The sequence below is a fragment of the Dermacentor silvarum genome, chromosome 10 (assembly GCF_013339745.2).
Source record: "Dermacentor silvarum isolate Dsil-2018 chromosome 10, BIME_Dsil_1.4, whole genome shotgun sequence".
Taxonomy (NCBI): Eukaryota; Metazoa; Arthropoda; class Arachnida; order Ixodida; family Ixodidae; genus Dermacentor; species Dermacentor silvarum.
Genome location: NC_051163.1, coordinates 34,057,920 through 34,072,769, shown reverse-complemented (window position 1 = coordinate 34,072,769; position 14,850 = coordinate 34,057,920).

Sequence of the window (14,850 nt, the reverse complement as noted above, 5' to 3'; positions counted from 1 at the left end):
GGCCCCAGTATAATGTTTGCCCAGACGGGTCCAATCACTTCTCTTGAAAGTGCTCGTTCGGTGCATGCATCACTCCCAGTGCACGCTCCGGTGCATATATTTACGCGATGAATGAACGAATAGGCGCACTTTGGTTTCCCCGGAAAAATGAAAAAGAGGTAAGCCTATAGCCCAGTATAATGTTTGCCCAGATAGGTCCGATCACTTCTCTTGAAAGTGCTCGTTCGGTGCATACATCACTCCCAGATCACGTTTCGATGCCAATTTACGCGATGAATGAACGAATAGGCGCACTTTGGTTTCCCCGGAAAAATGAAAAAAAGGTAAGCCTATAGCCCAGTATAATGTTGACTCAGACGGGCCCAATAACTTTTCTTGAAAGTGCTCGTTCGATGCATACATCACCCCAGTGCACGTATTGATGCCTATTTACGCGATGAATGAACGAATAGGCGCACTTTGGTTTCCCCGGAAAAATGAAAAAAAGGTAAGCCTATAGCCCAGTATAATGTTTGCCCAGACAGGTCCAATCACTTCTCTTGAAAGTGCTCGTTCGGTGCATACATCACTCCCAGTGCACGTTTCGATGCCTCTTTACGCGATGAATGAACGAATAGGCGCACTTTGGTTTCCCCGGAAAAATGAAAAAAAGGTAAGCCTATAGCCCAGTATAATGTTGACTCAGACGGGCCCATAACTTCTCTTGAAAGTGCTCGTTCGATGCATACATCACTCCCAGTGCACGTTTCGATGCCTATTTACGCGATGAATGAACGAATAGGCGCACTTTGGTTTCCACGGAAAAATGAAAAAAAGGTAAGCCTATAGCCCAGTATAATGTTGCCCAGACGGGCCCAATCACTTTCTCTTGAAAGTGCTCGTTCGATGCATACATCACTCCCAGTGCACGTTTCGATGCCTATTTACGCGATGAATGAACGAATAGGCGCACTTTGGTTTCCCGGAAAAATGAAAAAAAGGTAAGCCTATAGCCCAGTATAATGTTGACTCAGACGGGCCCAATAACTTTCTTGAAAGTGCTCGTTCGATGCATACATCACTCCCAGTGCACGTTTCGATGCCTATTTACGCGATGAATGAACGAATAGGCGCACTTTGGTTTCCCCGGAAAAATGAAAAAAAGGTAAGCCTATAGCCCAGTATAATGTTGCCCAGACGGGTCCAATCACTTCTCTTGAAAGTGCTCGTTCGATGCATACATCACTCCCAGTGCACGTTTCGATGCCTATTTACGCGATGAATGAACGAATAGGCGCACTTTGGTTTCCCCGGAAAAATGAAAAAAAGGTAAGCCTATAGCCCAGTATAATGTTTGCCTCAGACGGTCCAATCACTTCTCTTGAAAGTGCTCGTTCGATGCATACATCACTCCCAGTGCACGTTTCGATGCCTATTTACGCGATGAATAACGAATAGGCGCACTTTGGTTTCCCGGAAAAATGAAAAAAAGGTAAGCCTATAGCCCAGTATAATGTTGACTCAGACGGGCCCAATAACTTTTCTTGAAAGTGCTCGTTCGATGCATACATCACTCCCAGATGCACGTTTCGATGCCTATTTACGCGATGAATGAACGAATAGGCGCACTTTGGTTTCCCGGAAAAATGAAAAAAAGGTAAGCCTATAGCCCAGTATAATGTTGACTCAGACGGGCCCAATCACTTTCTTGAAAGTGCTCGTTCGATGCATACATCACTCCCAGTGCACGTTTCGATGCCTATTTACGCGATGAATGAACGAATAGGCGCACTTTGGTTTCCCCGGAAAAATGAAAAAAAGGTAAGCCTATAGCCCAGTATAATGTTGACTCAGATGGGCCCAATCACTTCTCTTGAAAGTGCTCGTTCGGTGCATACATCACTCCCAGTGCACGTTTCGATGCCTATTTACGCGATGAATGAACGAATAGGCGCACTTTGGTTTCCCCGGAAAAATGAAAAAAAGGTAAGCCTATAGCCCAGTATAATGTTTGCCCAGACGGGTCCCAATCACTTCTCTTGAAAGTGCTCGTTCGGTGCATACATCACTCCCAGTGCACGTTTCGATGCCTATTTACGCGATGAATGAACGAATAGGCGCACTTTGGTTTCCACGGAAAAATGAAAAAAAGGTAAGCCTATAGCCCAGTATAATGTTGACTCAGACGGGTCCCAATCACTTCTCTTGAAAGTGCTCGTTCGATGCATACATCACTCCCAGAGCACGTTTCGATGCCTATTTACGCGATGAATGAACGAATAGGCGCACTTTGGTTTCCCCGGAAAAATGAAAAAAGGTAAGCCTATAGCCCAGTATAATGTTTGCCCAGATAGGTCCGATCACTTCTCTTGAAAGTGCTCGTTCGGTGCATACATCACTTCCAGTGCACGTTTCGATGCCTATTTACGCGATGAATAACGAATAGGCGCACTTTGGTTTCCCCGGAAAAATGAAAAAAAGGTAAGCCTATAGCCCAGTATAATGTTTGCCCAGGACGGGTCCAATCACTTCTCTTGAAAGTGCTTCGTTCGGTGCATACATCACTCCCAGTGCACGTTTCGATGCCTATTTACGCGATGAATGAACGAATAGGCGCACTTTGGTTTCCCGGAAAAATGAAAAAAAGGTAAGCCTATAGCCCAGTATAATGTTGCCTCAGACGGGCCCAATCACTTCTCTTGAAAGTGCTCGTTCGATGCATACATCACTCCCAGATGCACGTTTCGATGCCTATTTACGCGATGAATGAACGAATAGGCGCACTTTGGTTTCCCCGGAAAAATGAAAAAAAGGTAAGCCTATAGCCCAGTATAATGTTGCCCAGACGGGTCCAATCACTTCTCTTGAAAGTGCTCGTTCGATGCATACATCACTCCCAGTGCACGCTTCGATGCCTATTTACGCGATGAATGAACGAATAGGCGCACTTTGGTTTCCCCGGAAAAATGAAAAAAAAGGTAAGCCTATAGCCCAGTATAATGTTTGCCCAGGACGGGCCCAATCACTTCTCTTGAAAGTGTTCGTTCGGTGCATACATCACTCCCAGAGCACGTTTCGATGCCTATTTACGCGATGAATGAACGAATAGGCGCACTTTGGTTTCCCCGGAAAAATGAAAAAAAGGTAAGCCTATAGCCCAGTATAATGTTGACTCAGACGGGTCCAATCACTTCTCTTGAAAGTGTTCGTTCGGTGCATACATCACTCCCAGTGCACGCTCCGGTGCCTATTTACGCGATGAATGAACGAATAGGCGCACTTTGGTTTCCCCGGAAAAATGAAAAAAAGGTAAGCCTATAGCCCAGTATAATGTTTGCCCAGGCGGGTCCAATCACTTCTCTTGAAAGTGCTTCGTTCGATTGCATACATCACTCCCAGAGCACGTTTCGATGCCTATTTACGCGATGAATGAACGAATAGGCGCAATTTGGTTTCCACGGAAAAATGAAAAAAAAAGGCAAGCCTATAGCCCAGTACAATGTTGACTCAGATGGGCCCAATCACTTCGCTTGAAAGTGCTCGTTCGATGCATACATCACTCCCAGAGCCCGTTTAGATGCCTATTTACAGCAATGAATACGAATAGGCGCACTTTGGTTTCCCCGGAAAAATGAAAAAAGGTAAGCCTATAGCCCAGTATAATGTTTGCCCAGATAGGTCCGATCACTTCTCTTGAAAGTGCTCGTTCGATGAATACATCACTCCCAGTGCACGTTTCGATGCCTATTTACGCGATGAATACGAATAGGCGCACTTTGGTTTCCCCGGAAAATGAAAAAAAGGTAAGCCTATAGCCCAGTATAATGTTTGCCCAGATAGGTCCGATCACTTCTCTTGAAAGTGCTCGTTCGGTGCATACATCACTCCCAGATCACGTTTCGATGCCAATTTACGCGATGAATGAACGAATAGGCGCACTTTGGTTTCCCCGGAAAAATGAAAAAAAGGTAAGCCTATAGCCCAGTATAATGTTGACTCAGACGGGCCCAATAACTTTTCTTGAAAGTGCTCGTTCGATGCATACATCACCCCCAGTGCACGTATTGATGCCTATTTACGCGATGAATGAACGAATAGGCGCAATTTGCTTTCCCCGGAAAAATGAAAAAAAGGTAAGCCTATAGCCCAGTATAATGTTTGCCCAGATAGGTCCGATCACTTCTCTTGAAAGTGCTCGTTCGGTGCATACATCACTCCCAGTGCACGTTTAGATGCCTATTTACACAATGAATGAATAGGCGCACTTTGGTTTCCCCGGAAAAATGAAAAAAAGGTAAGCCTATAGCCCAGTATAATGTTTGCCCAGATAGGTCCGATCACTTCTCTTGAAAGCGCTTGTTCGATGAATACATCACTTTCAGTGCACGTTTCGATGCCTATTTACGCGATGAATGAACGAATAGGCGCACTTTGGTTTCCCCGGAAAAATGAAAAAAGGTAAGCCTATAGCCCAGTATAATGTTTGCCCAGACGGGTCCAATCACTTCTCTTGAAAGTGCTCGTTCGATGCATACATCACTCCCAGTGCACGTTTCGATGCCTATTTACGCGATGAATGAACGAATAGGCGCACTTTGGTTTCCCCGGAAAAATGAAAAAAAGGTAAGCCTATAGCCCAGTATAATGTTGACTCAGACGGGCCCAATCACTTCTCTTGAAAGTGCTCGTTCGATGCATACATCACTCCCAGAGCACGTTTCGATGCCTATTTACGCGATGAATGAACGAATAGGCGCACTTTGGTTTCCCCGGAAAAATGAAAAAAGGTAAGCCTATAGCCCAGTATAATGTTTGCCCAGACGGGTCCAATCACTTCTCTTGAAAGTGCTCGTTCGGTGCATACATCACTCCCAGTGCACGTTTCGATGCCTATTTACGCGATGAATGAACGAATAGGCGCACTTTGCTTTCCCCGGAAAAATGAAAAAAGGTAAGCCTATAGCCCAGTATAATGTTTGCCCAGGCGGGTCCAATCACTTCTCTTGAAAGTGTTCGTTCGGTGCATACATCACTCCCAGTGCACGTTCCGGTGCCTATTTACGCGATGAATAAACGAATAGGCACACTTTGGTTTCCACGGAAAAATGAAAAAAAGGTAAGCCTATAGCCCAGTATAATGTTGACTCAGACGGGCCCAATAACTTTTCTTGAAAGTGCTCGTTCGATGCATACATCACTCCCAGATCACGTTTCGATGCCAATTTACGCGATGAATGAACGAATAGGCGCACTTTGGTTTCCCCGGAAAAATGAAAAAAAGGTAAGCCTATAGCCCAGTATAATGTTTGCCCAGGCGGGTCCAATCACTTCTCTTGAAAGTGTTCGTTCGGTGCATACATCACTCCCAGTGCACGCTCCGGTGCCTATTTACGCGATGAATAAACGAATAGGCACACTTTGGTTTCCCGGGAAAAATGAAAAAAAGGTAAGCCTATAGCCCAGTATAATGTTGACTCAGACGGGCCCAATAACTTTCTTGAAAGTGCTCGTTCGATGCATACATCACTCCCAGAAGCACGTTTCGATGCCTATTTACGCGATGAATGAACGAATAGGCGCACTTTGGTTTCCCCGGAAAAATGAAAAAAAGGTAAGCCTATAGCCCAGTATAATGTTGACTCAGACGGGCCCAATCACTTCTCTTGAAAGTGCTCGTTCGATGCATACATCACTCCCAGTGCACGCTTCGATGCCTATTTACGCGATGAATGAACGAATAGGCGCACTTTGGTTTCCCCGGAAAAATGAAAAAAAGGTAAGCCTATAGCCCAGTATAATGTTGACTCAGACGGGTCCAATCACTTCTCTTGAAAGTGTTCGTTCGGTGCATACATCACTCCCAGTGCACGTTCCGGTGCCTATTTACGCGATGAATGAACGAATAGGCGCACTTTGGTTTCCCCGGAAAAATGAAAAAAAGGTAAGCCTATAGCCCAGTATAATGTTTGCCCAGGCCGGGTCCAATCACTTCTCTTGAAAGTGTTCGTTCGTGCATACATCACTCCCAGAGCACGTTTCGATGCCTATTTACGCGATGAATGAACGAATAGGCGCACTTTGGTTTCCACGGAAAAATGAAAAAAAAGGCAAGCCTATAGCCCAGTATAATGTTGACTCAGACGGGCCCAATCACTTCTCTTGAAAGTGCTCGTTCGATGCATACATCACTCCCAGAGCACGTTTCGATGCCTATTTACGCGATGAATGAACGAATAGGCGCACTTTGGTTTCCCCGGAAAAATGAAAAAAAGGTAAGCCTATAGCCCAGTATAATGTTGACTCAGACGGGCCCAATAACTTTTCTTGAAAGTGCTCGTTCGATGCATACATCACTCCCAGTGCACGTATTCGATGCCTATTTACGCGATGAATGAACGAATAGGCGCAATTTGCTTTCCCCGGAAAAATGAAAAAAAGGTAAGCCTATAGCCCAGTATAATGTTTGCCCAGATAGGTCCGATCACTTCTCTTGAAAGTGCTCGTTCGGTGCATACATCACTCCCAGTGCACGTTTAGATGCCTATTTACACAATGAATAAGAATAGGCGCACTTTGGTTTCCCCGGAAAAATGAAAAAAGGTAAGCCTATAGCCCAGTATAATGTTTGCCCAGATAGGTCCGATCACTTCTCTTGAAAGCGCTTGTTCGATGAATACATCACTCCCAGTGCACGTTTCGATGCCTATTTACACAATGAATGAATAGGCGCACTTTGGTTTCCCCGGAAAAATGAAAAAAGGTAAGCCTATAGCCCAGTATAATGTTTGCCCAGACGGGCCCAATCAATTCTCTTGAAAGTGCTCGTTCGATGCATGCATCACTCCCAGTGCACGTTTCGATGCCTATTTACGCGATGAATGAACGAATAGGCGCAATTTGGTTTCCACGGAAAAATGAAAAAAAAAAGGCAAGCCTATAGCCCAGTACAATGTTGACTCAGATGGGCCCAATCACTTCGCTTGAAAGTGCTCGTTCGATGCATACATCACTCCCAGAGCACGTTTCGATGCCTATTTACGCGATGAATGAACGAATAGGCGCACTTTGGTTTCCCCGGAAAAATGAAAAAAGGTAAGCCTATAGCCCAGTATAATGTTTGCCCAGACGGGTCCAATCACTTCTCTTGAAAGTGTTCGTTCGGTGCATACATCACTCCCAGAGCACGTTTCGATGCCTATTTACGCGATGAATGAACGAATAGGCGCACTTTGGTTTCCCCGGAAAAATGAAAAAAAGGTAAGCCTATAGCCCAGTATAATGTTTGCCCAGGCGGGTCCAATCACTTCTCTTGAAAGTGTTCGTTCGGTGCATACATCACTCCCAGTGCACGCTCCGGTGCCTATTTACGCGATGAATAAACGAATAGGCACACTTTGGTTTCCCGGGAAAAATGAAAAAAAGGTAAGCCTATAGCCCAGTATAATGTTGACTCAGACGGGCCCAATAACTTTTCTTGAAAGTGCTCGTTCGATGCATACATCACTCCCAGATCACGTTTCGATGCCAATTTACGCGATGAATGAACGAATAGGCGCACTTTGGTTTCCCCGGAAAAATGAAAAAAAGGTAAGCCTATAGCCCAGTATAATGTTGACTCAGACGGGCCCAATAACTTCGCTTGAAAGTGCTCGTTCGATGCATACATCACTCCCAGTGCACGCTCCGGTGCCTATTTACGCGATGAATGAACGAATAGGCGCACTTTGGTTTCCCCGGAAAAATGAAAAAAAGGTAAGCCTATAGCCCAGTATAATGTTTGCCCAGGCGGGTCCAATCACTTCTCTTGAAAGTGTTCGTTCGGTGCATACATCACTCCCAGAGCACGTTTCGATGCCTATTTACGCGATGAATGAACGAATAGGCGCACTTTGGTTTCCCCGGAAAAATGAAAAAAAGGTAAGCCTATAGCCCAGTATAATGTTGACTCAGACGGGCCCAATAACTTCTCTTGAAAGTGCTCGTTCGATGCATACATCACTCCCAGTGCACGTATTCGATGCCTATTTACGCGATGAATGAACGAATAGGCGCAATTTGGCTTTCCACAGAAAAATGAAAAAAAGGTAAGCCTATAGCCCAGTATAATGTTGACTCAGACGGGCCCAATCACTTCGCTTGAAAGTGCTCGTTCGATGCATACATCACTCCCAGAGCACGTTTCGATGCCTATTTACGCGATGAATGAACGAATAGGCGCACTTTGGTTTCCCCGGAAAAATGAAAAAGAGGTAAGCCTATAGCCCAGTATAATGTATGCCCAGATAGGTCCGATCACTTCTCTTGAAAGTGCTCGTTCGGTGCATACATCACTTCCAGTGCACGTTTCGATGCCTATTTACGCGATGAATTAACGAATAGGCGCACTTTGGTTTCCCCGGAAAAATGAAAAAAGGTAAGCCTATAGCCCAGTATAATGTTTGCCCAGACGGGTCCAATCACTTCTCTTGAAAGTGCTCGTTCGGTGCATACATCACTCCCAGTGCACGTTTCGATGCCTATTTACGCGATGAATGAACGAATAGGCGCACTTTGGTTTCCCCGGAAAAATGAAAAAAGGTAAGCCTATAGCCCAGTATAATGTTTGCCCAGACGGGTCCAATCACTTCTCTTGAAAGTGCTCGTTCGGTGCATACATCACTCCCAGTGCACGTTTCGATGCCTATTTACGCGATGAATGAACGAATAGGCGCACTTTGGTTTCCCCGGAAAAATGAAAAAAAGGTAAGCCTATAGCCCAGTATAATGTTGACTCAGACGGGCCCAATCACTTCGCTTGAAAGTGCTCGTTCGATGCATACATCACTCCCAGTGCACGTTTCGATGCCTATTTACGCGATGAATGAACGAATAGGCGCACTTTGGTTTCCCCGGAAAAATGAAAAAAAGGTAAGCCTATAGCCCAGTATAATGTTTGCCCAGATAGGTCCGATCACTTCTCTTGAAAGTGCTCGTTCGGTGCATACATCACTCCCAGTGCACGTTTAGATGCCTATTTACACAATGAATGAATAGGCGCACTTTGGTTTCCCCGGAAAAATGAAAAAAGGTAAGCCTATAGCCCAGTATAATGTTTGCCCAGATAGGTCCGATCACTTCTCTTGAAAGCGCTTGTTCGATGAATACATCACTCCCAGTGCACGTTTCGATGCCTATTTACACAATGAATGAATAGGCGCACTTTGGTTTCCCCGGAAAAATGAAAAAAAGGTAAGCCTATAGCCCAGTATAATGTTTGCCCAGATAGGTCCGATCACTTCTCTTGAAAGTGCTCGTTCGGTGCATACATCACTCCCAGATCACGTTTCGATGCCAATTTACGCGATGAATGAACGAATAGGCGCACTTTGGTTTCCCCGGAAAAATGAAAAAAAGGTAAGCCTATAGCCCAGTATAATGTTGACTCAGACGGGCCCAATAACTTTTCTTGAAAGTGCTCGTTCGATGCATACATCACCCCCAGTGCACGTATTGATGCCTATTTACGCGATGAATGAACGAATAGGCGCAATTTGCTTTCCCCGGAAAAATGAAAAAAAGGTAAGCCTATAGCCCAGTATAATGTTTGCCCAGATAGGTCCGATCACTTCTCTTGAAAGTGCTCGTTCGGTGCATACATCACTCCCAGTGCACGTTTAGATGCCTATTTACGCGATGAATGAACGAATAGGCGCAATTTGCTTTCCCCGGAAAAATGAAAAAAAGGTAAGCCTATAGCCCAGTATAATGTTTGCCCAGATAGGTCCGATCACTTCTCTTGAAAGTGCTCGTTCGATGCATACATCACTCCCAGAGCCCGTTTCGATGCCTATTTACGCGATGAATGAACGAATAGGTGCACTTTGGTTTCCCCGGAAAAATGAAAAAATGGTAAGCCTATAGCCCAGTATAATGTTTGCCCAGGCGGGTCCAATCACTTCTCTTGAAAGTGTTCGTTCGGTGCATACATCACTCCCAGAGCCCGTTTCGATGCCTATTTACGCGATGAATGAACGAATAGGCGCACTTTGGTTTCCCCGGAAAAGTGAAAAAAAGGTAAGCCTATAGCCCAGTATAATGTTTGCCCAGGCGGGTCCAATCACTTCTCTTGAAAGTGTTCGTTCGGTGCATACATCACTCCCAGAGCACGTTTCGATGCCTATTTACGCGATGAATGAACGAATAGGCGCACTTTGGTTTCCCCGGAAAAATGAAAAAAAGGTAAGCCTATAGCCCAGTATAATGTTTGCCCAGGCGGGTCCAATCACTTCTCTTGAAAGTGTTCGTTCGGTGCATACATCACTCCCAGTGCACGCTCCGGTGCCTATTTACGCGATGAATAAACGAATAGGCACACTTTGGTTTCCCGGGAAAAATGAAAAAAAGGTAAGCCTATAGCCCAGTATAATGTTGACTCAGACGGGCCCAATAACTTTTCTTGAAAGTGCTCGTTCGATGCATACATCACTCCCAGATCACGTTTCGATGCCAATTTACGCGATGAATGAACGAATAGGCGCACTTTGGTTTCCCCGGAAAAATGAAAAAAAGGTAAGCCTATAGCCCAGTATAATGTTGACTCAGACGGGCCCAATAACTTTTCTTGAAAGTGCTCGTTCGATGCATACATCACCCCCATTGCACGTATTGATGCCTATTTACGCGATGAATGAACGAATAGGCGCAATTTGCTTTCCACAGAAAAATGAAAAAAAGGTAAGCCTATAGCCCAGTATAATGTTGACTCAGACGGGCCCAATCACTTCGCTTGAAAGTGCTCGTTCGATGCATACATCACTCCCAGAGCACGTTTCGATGTCTATTTACGCGATGAATGAACGAATAGGCGCACTTTGGTTTCCCCGGAAAAATGAAAAAGAGGTAAGCCTATAGCCCAGTATAATGTATGCCCAGATAGGTCCGATCACTTCTCTTGAAAGTGCTCGTTCGGTGCATACATCACTTCCAGTGTACGTTTCGATGCCTATTTACGCGATGAATTAACGAATAGGCGCACTTTGGTTTCCCCGGAAAAATGAAAAAAGGTAAGCTAATAGCCCAGTATAATGTTGACTCGGACGGGCCCAATAACTTTTCTAGAAAGTCTTCGTTCGATGCATACATCACTCCCAGAGCACGTTTCGATGCCTATTTACGCGATGAATGAACGAATAGGTGCAATTTGCTTTCCCCGGAAAAATGAAAAAAGGTGAGCCTATAGCCCAGTATAATGTTTGCCCAGACGGGCCCAATCAATTCTCTTGAAAGTGCTCGTTCGATGCATGCATCACTCCCAGTGCACGTTTCGATGCCTATTTACGCGATGAATGAACGAATAGGCGCAATTTGGTTTCCACGGAAAAATGAAAAAAAAGGCAAGCCTATAGCCCAGTACAATGTTGACTCAGATGGGCCCAATCACTTCGCTTGAAAGTGCTCGTTCGATGCATACATCACTCCCAGAGCCCGTTTCGATGCCTATTTACGCGATGAATGAACGAATAGGCGCACTTTGGTTTCCCCGGAAAAATGAAAAAAAGGTAAGCCTATAGCCCAGTATAATGTTTGCCCAGGCGGGTCCAATCACTTCTCTTGAAAGTGTTCGTTCGGTGCATACATCACTCCCAGAGCACGTTTCGATGCCAATTTACGCGATGAATGAACGAATAGGCGCACTTTGGTTTCCCCGGAAAAATGAAAAAAAGGTAAGCCTATAGCCCAGTATAATGTTGACTCAGACGGGCCCAATAACTTTTCTTGAAAGTGCTCGTTCGATGCATACATCACTCCCAGATCACGTTTCGATGCCAATTTACGCGATGAATGAACGAATAGGCACACTTTGGTTTCCCCGGAAAAATGAAAAAAAGGTAAGCCTATAGCCCAGTATAATGTTGACTCAGACGGGCCCAATAACTTTTCTTGAAAGTGCTCGTTCGATGCATACATCAACCCCATTGCACGTATTGATGCCTATTTACGCGATGAATGAACGAATAGGCGCAATTTGCTTTCCACAGAAAAATGAAAAAAAGGTAAGCCTATAGCCCAGTATAATGTTGACTCAGACGAGCCCAATCACTTCGCTTGAAAGTGCTCGTTCGATGCATACATCACTCCCAGAGCACGTTTCGATGTCTATTTACGCGATGAATGAACGAATAGGCGCACTTTGGTTTCCCCGGAAAAATGAAAAAGAGGTTAGCCTATAGCCCAGTATAATGTATGCCCAGATAGGTCCGATCACTTCTCTTGAAAGTGCTCGTTCGGTGCATACATCACTTCTAGTGTACGTTTCGATGCCTATTTACGCGATGAATTAACGAATAGGCGCACTTTGGTTTCCCCGGAAAAATGAAAAAAGGTAAGCTAATAGCCCAGTATAATGTTGACTCGGACGGGCCCAATAACTTTTCTAGAAAGTCTTCGTTCGATGCATACATCACTCCCAGAGCACGTTTCGATGCCTATTTACGCGATGAATGAACGAATAGGCGCAATTTGCTTTCCCCGGAAAAATGAAAAAAGGTGAGCCTATAGCCCAGTATAATGTTTGCCCAGACGGGGCCAATCACTTCTCTTGAAAGTGCTCGTTCGGTGCATGCATCACTCCCAGTGCACGCTCCGGTGACTATTTACGCGATGAATGAATAAATAGGCACACTTTGGTTTCCCCGGAAAAATGAAAAAAGGTAAGCCTATAGCCCAGTAAAATGTTTGCCCAGACGGGCCCAATCACTTCGCTTGAAAGTGCTCGTTCGATGCATACATCACTCCCAGTGCACGTTTCGATGCCTATTTACGCGATCAATAAACGAATAGGCGCACTTTGGTTTCCCCGGAAAAATGAAAAAAGGTAAGCCTATAGCCCAGTAAAATGTTTGCCCAGACGGGTCCAATCACTTCTCTTGAAAGTGCTCGTTCGGTGCATACATCACTCCCAGTGCACGTTTCGATGCCTATTTACGCAATGAATGAACGAATAGGCGCACTTTGGTTTCCCCGGAAAAATGAAAAAAGGTAAGCCTATAGCCCAGTATAATGTTTGCCCAGATAGGTCCGATCACTTCTCTTGAAAGTGCTCGTTCGATGCATACATCACTCCCAGTGCACGTTTCGATGCCTATTTACGCGATGAATGAACGAATAGGCGCACTTTGGTTTCCCCGGAAAAATGAAAAAAGGTAAGCCTATAGCCCAGTATAATGTTTGCCCAGACGGGCCCGATCAATTCTCTTGAAAGTGCTCGTTCGATGCATACATCACTCCCAGTGCACGTTTCGATGCCTATTTACGCGATGAATGAACGAATAGGCGCAATTTGGTTTCCACGGAAAAATGAAAAAAAAAGGCAAGCCTATAGCCCAGTACAATGTTGACTCAGATGGGCCCAATCACTTCGCTTGAAAGTGCTCGTTCGATGCATACATCACTCCCAGAGCCCGTTTCGATGCCTATTTACGCGATGAATGAACGAATAGGCGCACTTTGGTTTCCCCGGAAAAATGAAAAAAGGTAAGCCTATAGCCCAGTATAATGTTCGCCCAGATAGGTCCGATCACTTCTCTTGAAAGTGCTCGTTCGGTGCATACATCACTTCCAGTGCACGTTTCGATGCCTATTTTCGCGATGAATAAACGAATAGGCGCACTTTGGTTTCCCCGGAAAAATGAAAAAAAGGTAAGCCTATAGCCCAGTATAATGTTGACTCAGACGGGCCCAATAACTTTTCTTGAAAGTGCTCGTTCGATGCATACATCACTCCCAGAGCACGTTTCGATGCCTATTTACGCGATGAATGAACGAATAGGCGCACTTTGGTTTCCCCGGAAAAATGAAAAAAAGGTAAGCCTATAGCCCAGTATAATGTTTGCCCAGGCGGGTCCGATCACTTCTCTTGAAAGTGTTCGTTGGGTGCATACATCACTCCCAGAGCACGTTTCGATGCCAATTTACGCGATGACTGAACGAATAGGCGCACTTTGGTTTCCCCGGAAAAATGAAAAAAGGTAAGCCTATAGCCCAGTATAATGTTGACTCAGACGGGCCCAATAACTTTTCTTGAAAGTGCTCGTTCGATGCATACATCACCCCCATTGCACGTATTGATGCCTATTTACGCGATGAATGAACGAATAGGCGCAATTTGCTTTCCACAGAAAAATGAAAAAAAGGTAAGCCTATAGCCCAGTGTAATGTTTGCCCAGACGGGCCCAATCACTTCGCTTGAAAGTGCTCGTTCAATGCATACATCACTCCCAGTGCACGCTTCGATGCCTATTTACGCGATGAATGAACAAATAGGCGCACTTTGGTTTCCCCGGAAAAATGAAAAAAAGGTAAGCCTATAGCCCAGTATAATGTTTGCCCAGACGGGCCCAATCACTTCTCTTGAAAGTGCTCGTTCGGTGCATACATCACTCCCAGTGCACGCTCCGGTGCCTATTTACGCGATGAATAAACGAATAGGCGCACTTTGGTTTCCCCGGAAAAATGAAAAAATATAGCGTTGTCATAAATGAATAGCATCAATACACGAAGACATCATATTGAAGAACACATGTCCAGACGAACGCAATTACAAGCTACAATTCAATTATGGGGTTTTACGGGCCAAAACCAGTTCTGATTATGAGGCACGCCGTAGTGGGGGACTCCGGAAATTTGGACCACCTGGGGTTCTTTAACGTGCACCTAAATCTAAGTACACGGGTGTTTTCGCATTTCGCCCCCATCGAAATGCGGCCGCCGTGGCCGGGATTCGATCCCGCGACCACGTGCTCAGCAGCCCAACACCATAGCCATTGAGCAACCACGGCGGGTTACAAGTTACAAAAACGGACTGCTTCTTATAATAAAGAATTATTTCTCTAT